Genomic DNA, 7,216 nt, shown 5'->3' on the forward strand with positions numbered 1-7,216 from the left:
CAAAATTGTAAAGAAGAGTTTACTTAGAACTGATTCTAAAATGTGTATGATAATGCAAACTATCTAGAATCACCAAGATAAGCTACAAATGCTTTTATAAAGCTTTGTAATTGAGTCAGTGTGATACTGGCATAAAGATAGACAAATATGGCAATAAGACAAAGTAGAATGCAGAGAAGGACCCAGTTATATACAGTCATCTGATATACAACAAAAACACCACTTCAGTTAGGGAGAAAAGACTGGAATTTTCAATAAATGTTGCTGAGAAAAAGAAAAGAGAATAATATGTTTAAAAACTTGGAATAAGAAAAGACCGAAGCAGTTTAAGAATAGCACTGTTTTTAAAACAAAAAATTGATAAATTAAATTTCATCAAAATTAAGAACTTCTATTAATCAAAAGATACATTAAGAGAGTGAAAAGGCAAGCCACAGACTGAAAGATAGTTGCCATATCTGACAAAGGGCTTCTATTTAGAATATATGAAAAATTCCCACAGATTAATAATAAGAAGTAAATCCAAGTTCAATAATTGGCAAAATACTTGAGTAAGAACTTAGCAAAAGTGGATATCCGAATGAACAATAATTAAACAGGAAAAATGCTCAATGTTATTACCCTTTGGGCAAATACAAACTAAAACCAGAATGGTTACTACTCTACACTCACTGTAATGACTAAATTTAAAAGACAAGTACTAGCAAAAGTTGCTGAAGATATGGAGCAACTGGAATCCTCATATGTTGCTATGAAATTTAAATTGTAAAAGTGCTTTGGAAAAATGTTTGGCAATATCTATGTGCCTATCCTGTGACACAGCACGCCCACTTCTTGGTAAAGACACAAGAGAAATACATGTGTATATCCACCAAAAGACATATAAAAGAATGTTCATAGCAAGTTTATTCATTAAAGCAAAAATACTGGAAACAACCCAAATGATCATCAGCAATAAAATGGATAAACTGTGGTATTTCATACAATAAAGTGTATGAATACCAATTTTAGAAAGCCACTGTCATTACATGAAACAATATAGACTCTTACAGACATACGTTGGGTAAAAAAAGCTGGACACAAATGTTGTGCGTGTATTGCAATTCCATTTATATGAGATTTACAGGCAAAACTTACTTTTAGTGACAAATCAGAATGATTGCCTCTAAGGGCAGGGATATTGACTGGGAAGGAGCAAAAGGAAGCTTTCTAAGGTACTGGAAATATTTTGTATCTTGAACTGGTTTGTGGATCCATGGGTCTATGCATAAATAAAAATTCAACAAGTTGTACATTTAAGATTCATGCACTCTCCTATATATATGTTATATCTCGATATAAAAGAAAAGTTAATTTGGGGAACATACTGTCATCTACTTTATGCCCCTTCGCCTTACTCTAGGCCTTGTACCACCATTACCTCTGATTTCCAGTACTCCTAGTAAGGCCTGTTTATTCTTGGAGTTCAAACGGAGAGCAAGTTCCCAATTGTTCAGCCACATGACTTTTCTAGTGTCACATTATACTACTTCACACAACCTCCGCCAGAAACCATCTTTTGCTTAATCATCTCATAAGTATATACCATGCCAGACACTCTAGCCTTCCATCAGAAATAAGTAGAATGCATGCTTTCAGGAAAAGTGCACAAACTATTTTAAAAATTCCAATGCCATTAACTTATTCCACATTCTAAGTTTGCAACAGTCCCCATTCCTACTCCACTTCCCTAAAAAGGAACAAAGGAAGAAAAGAGGAAAAAAAAAAGAGAAAGAAAAGATGGTTCTCTAAATTTCTAATTTTTTTTTCTGGTGCCACAAATTCATTTTCTTTATCTTATAATTCTTACATATTTCTGCCTCTCCCTTTGCTTTACAGTCTTCTTATTCCCTCTTTTCTCTCTACCTATATCTGTTGTATTTTAATAAGCCATATAAAGCATGAGGTATCCTTAAATGACTTTTTAATTAATAGATTTTTTTAAGAGCAGAAAGTACAGAGAGTTTCCATATGCCTTCTCTCCAATCTACCCTCTGTTATTCCCAGTTTTCTGATTATTAACATCTTGCATTTGTGTGGTACAATTAATGAAGCAATATTGATACATTATTGTTAACTGAAGTCTATGGTTTACATTAAGATTAACTCTTTGTGTTGTACAGTTCTATGAGTTTTGACAAATGCATAACATCATCTATCTACCATTACAATTTTATACAAAATAGTGTCCCTGCCCTAAAAATCCCTCCTCTCCCCTTCTCCATCCCCCATCAAACCCACAACAACTTCTGATCTTTTTACTCTCTATAAATTTGTCTTTTCCAGAATGTCATATAGTTGGAATCATATAGTATATAGCCTTCTAGATTGGTTTATTTTACTTGCAATATGATCTAGGTTTCCTTCATGTCTTTTTGAGGCTTGATAGATGATTTATTTTTATCATTGAATGATAGTTTATTATATGAATATGTCATCATTTGTTTATCCATTTCCCCATTGAACAACAAACACATTGGTTGCCTTCAGTTTGGGTAATTATGAATAAAGTTATGTAGAGTAGGAGAAAAAAGTTTTCTTTGCCTTCTTAGGTTCAATGAAAGAGGCTTGCAAATTAAACGAACAAAGGACTGATTAATAGGAGAAAAGGTTCATTTTGCATGCACAAAGGAGCTTCACAGAAAATAAGTGAAAACCCAAAGACGTGGTTAGACCAAGTACTTATATACTACTTTAACAAAGGGTGATAAAGTGTGGAGAAGTGACAAAACAAAGGAAAGCAGTTTGAGTTTCTAGGGACATTAAATTACAGAAAGGTAAATATATGGGGGAAACTAATGGAGGATAAGAGTTATTTTAGTAAGGTTTGCTTATGCAGACACATCTCATGCCAGCTTTCTGTCTCCTGTGATGAGAGTTGTTTACTGCCTCCTGGCATGGGAGAGCAGAGGGAGGATGCCTTCACAAAGGGAAATTTATGCCATGCTTTAGGCAGAAAGAGAGATGTCAGAGAATTCCTCCTATAATTGCCTTGAGCCCAAAATAACACTTATGCCAAAGTGGCATATTTGGGGCTGACATAGTCTGATCCCCTTTGGCTACCATAAACATTTGTATGTAGGTTTTTGTGTGAAAATAAGTTTTATACTCATTTTAGCAAATACCTGGGAATACAACTGGTAAATCATATGGTAGGACTATGTTTTGCTTTGTGATAGAATAACTTTTTAAGCATTCTAAAAAGGAAGAAATGAGATACATCTTCAGAATAGGACATTAGAAATAGACTTCCTTCTGTTGCTACTCCAGTCCTGCTCAATAATGAGTCTGATAATTGTTAATTTATTAACATTATCCTCTACATTTCTTCTCTTGAAGAAACCTCTGAATTACTTAGTATAACAAATCTGAACCAAGTAAATAATATGGCTGGGCAAGGTGGCTCACGCCTGTAATCCCAACACTTTGGGAGGCCAAGGTGGGCGGATCACCTGAGGTCAGGAGTTCAAGACCAGCCTAGCCAACATGGTGAAACCCTGTCTCTACTAAAAATATACAAAAATTAGCTGGGCATGGTGGTGTGCACCCATAATTCCAGCTACTTGGGAGACTGAGGCTGGAGAATCGCTTGAACCCGGGAGGCAGAGGTTGTAGTGAGCTAAGATCGTGCCACTGCATTCCAGCCTGGGTGACTACAGAGCGAGTCTCCATCTTAATAATAATAATAATAATAATAATAATAATAATAATATATGGGTGGTGAGGAAGAGAACCCAATGTCTTCAACAAAATTCCATAGGAAGAGTCCCTATCTTACTCCTAATAACTTCCACAGAATACCACTGATTCTTGGAATTCTTTTCAGTGATTCAATAATTTTTGAATAACTTCACTGTTCAATAATTCACTTGGAAGTCCTATTAGGGGAGATTTCCTGGTCTCCTGAGTGGGGGTGCCTATCCACTGGTGTTGTCCTAATGAAGTAGGGTGAGAAAATGTAATATGATATTCAAGTACTTTTTATCAAAAGAGAAAAATAAACTTTTGGTAAATTTTTCCCATCTGCCAAGCTCTGTTCTGTGTCTTTTGCATATGTCATCTAATCAATTCCTCCCTTCAATGCTATTATGCTGTTACTATTATCACTGTTTTACTTTCATGGGAAACTGAGACTATGGGAGTTTAATTGCTGCAAGGAGCTAAAGAGTAGCAGATCTCAAATTCGAACTTATTTCAAATCCCATTGAACCAAGTAAAAGGTAGGGACCCTTCCTATGGAATTTTGTTGAAGACATTGGGTTCTCTTCCTCACCACCCATGTATTTACTCCTTAATGCTCTTTAATGTATTACCGTCTCTGGGTATTTGCATTTTAAATAAGGGTGCCAGAAAATAATACAAAGGAGTTGGCATCCAGTTGAATTTTATCAATCTTGTGGTTCACTCCCCTTAACCTGCCCCAGAAAATACCAGAGTTCATCTAATTAATTCATCTGAGGATTGTCCATGGAATTCATCCTCTTTAAACAACAAAGGAATGTGAGATCGTTATTCCTACAAGGACTTCAGAGTTGAAACGAAAGGAACACCGCGTTGACACTGCTTAGAGCCTTGGGAAAATGAGACTGCGTGTTTCATGAATGAGAGTATAAAAATCATTTTTTGTAGAAATACATCTATCGTTGGATGTGTTAGTCTTACCTACTACAGGGAGTATCCAGTCAAAATTAAGTGATTTCAAACCAAGCAAAAGTGCTGAGATTTGCTGATCAGGATTAGGATATGTCAGATACTTTAGAGCTAGCTCTGTGCTTTTAGTATCAAAATAAGTGATTTCTCTCTTTTGTCTCCCTAGATGACTACTGGGGGACTAACAGCTGTTAAAATGCACCAGTATTATGACCTTCTGCCAGTCATAGGTAACACTGTTATTGGCCCAAGATAATTTACCCTCCCAAGTCTCAAGGTTACATTTCCATCATGGAGCCAGTATTTTCCCTTCCTCAGGTGAGTCTTGTTTGTCCAAGTACCTTGTAGCATGGTGCTTGTGTACAATGGCATTGAATATTTACTGGCAAATGCTATAGCCTCATTGTAAAACAGGAAATTAAATATGCAAGTTATTTCTTTACAATGTGATTACTGCCATGATGGTTTAATAATAAGCATTTTGCAATCTGCTACACAACAAGAACAATGTGGTAATATTAAAATAATTACAAGAGACCCTGAAATTCTTAAGAGAGACACCCTGAGACATGTACACATTCCCCAAATCACAGATACCATTATAGCACAGAATTTTCCCATAAAGTTCAGTCAAGTATTACTAAAAACTTACAATTAACCCCTTAAGACCTTTAGAATTCTATAGAGGGCTAGACTCATTTATAAGGCTAATAATACAAATTCTGTCTGGAAAACTTATTGAAACCGTTTGTGAATTAGCTTTCTTTATTTCCTTGTAGAGCACATGGTAAAAGCATTCATAGCATGGATCCAAGCTGCTGCCAATGTGGCATTCCCACTCCATTATTTATCCCAAACTCCTGTTTTTCTGTATATCATCTGTTTCTTTGTTTTTTTTTTTTTTAAACTTTTTTTTCACTTCTATGCCAACACAATTTGCTAATTGGTTTTAGTTTAGTTTTTGTTCTTCTGTTTGTTCCTTTGTTTAGCAGAGACATTTTCCATAAGATACAGAGGTTTTATTGTTTCACAAAAGGCATGCAGATGGAAAGATGAGCTAAGAACCATCAAGTCAGCCTGAGATGAGGATGCTTGTTATTGGGTAGGCTATACCCCAGGTAAGTTACTCACTCCTGCAAACCAGCCTTTTCTCAGTATATAGGATTCCAATGTGCACCTTCAAATTGTTACATTATGTGGACCATTGGAATTACTTGGCAATAGTCAAAACTATACATGCTAATTCTCTGGATGCCTAAGGTCTTGCAATGATTTTTTAAGATTCTAATATAATCTGTAAACATATAGTCTGTTTGAGGGTGGGAGGGAGGGACACTAAATTAGTTAATCCCATTGTGAGTAAGGAGCTGGGTTATTTGCTTTATGCTTTAGAGACATGACATCATTTAATTCTCATGGTAACTTTATGAGGCAGGTATATTATTCCTATTTTTACAAGAAATTAAACTCAGAGAAGATTTAAACTTCTCCAATATTACACAACTAATAATTGGCTGGGAAACAATTCAAAGTCAGGTCTGTCTGACCCAACGATGTTATTTTCAGTGGAACCTTGCTACACAAAATGTCCTCAGACCACAGCCTCAGTGTCACCTGAGAGACTGCTGAAAATGCAGCATCTCTGAGAAACGTAAACCAGCTTATAATTATAGATGTTGAGGTCTATCAGATCTCATTGTGGCCTAGGAAAGAATGGAAAGCAGAGAAACTGAGATAAAGAGAGACTGAAGGGGTTAACAGAGTTGAGTTCACTACTTAATTAAAAAGGTAATCTAACTCTCTAATCTCTTCTTTTTCTCTGGAAACTTTGTACCCTGTCCTTAGGTAGCTTTAGATCCTCTGTTTCCAAATATGCTCCTCTTTTCTTTCTCTACTAGTGGTACTACTCCTTGCTCAGGCCTAACCTAGGGGTCATCTTTAATTATTCTCTTTTCATGGTCCTACATTGCAATGCATCACAAATCCTTTTGAATTCACCTCCAAAATAAATACCAAAAGTCAACCACCTGTCGCCATCACCACCCTAGTTCAAAACACCCCGTCTCTTTCTTGGGGTGAGACTATTACATAGTCTCATAACAATATATATAATAATTATAATGATTGTCTTTATTCTACTCTTCAAACTCCTGTAAGTCATTTATTACTCCTGTAAGTCAAAGTGGTATATTTAATTACTTCTAGTAACTCCTTATTGCATTTAGAATAAAGTTCAAATTCCATGATCTGGCCACTGTTTCCATCAGCCTCGTTCTCATTTGTCTTGCCTGAGTTACATTGAACTTCTTTCATTTTCTGGAACATGTTAAGCTCATTGTCACCTCAGTGCCTTCATATTTCTCTCTGTCTGGAATGGTACATGCTACTCCCCCAGATCTTTCTGTGATCTTTCTCATCATTCACATCTCAGCTCAGATATCAGCTCCTTAGAGGAGACTTATCTGATCATCATAACTAGAGTAGCCTCACCTTGTATCTGATCTTCTATTTCATTTTGCTGTTTTAT

At 35.8% G+C, this 7,216-nt stretch overlaps 2 protein-coding genes across 7 annotated transcripts in view; one reads left to right on the forward strand and one right to left on the reverse strand.

Moving 5' to 3' along the window:
* LOC105491714 (uncharacterized) overlaps window positions 1-4,891 on the forward strand; it is a 279,924-nt gene extending 275,033 nt beyond the window's left edge. For all 3 annotated transcript variants that reach the window (XR_011614846.1, XR_011614844.1, XM_071081394.1), the window contains one exon: window positions 4,856-4,891. The gene's annotated coding sequence lies outside the window, so the exon portion shown is untranslated. The remainder of the gene's footprint in view (window positions 1-4,855) is intronic.
* Window positions 1-7,216, reverse strand: part of LOC105491710 (laccase domain containing 1) — a 143,574-nt gene that overhangs the window by 68,199 nt on the left and 68,159 nt on the right. The window lies entirely within an intron of this gene.

The sequence above is a fragment of the Macaca nemestrina genome, chromosome 16, assembly GCF_043159975.1.
Source record: "Macaca nemestrina isolate mMacNem1 chromosome 16, mMacNem.hap1, whole genome shotgun sequence".
In the NCBI taxonomy this organism is placed as follows: Eukaryota; Metazoa; Chordata; class Mammalia; order Primates; family Cercopithecidae; genus Macaca; species Macaca nemestrina.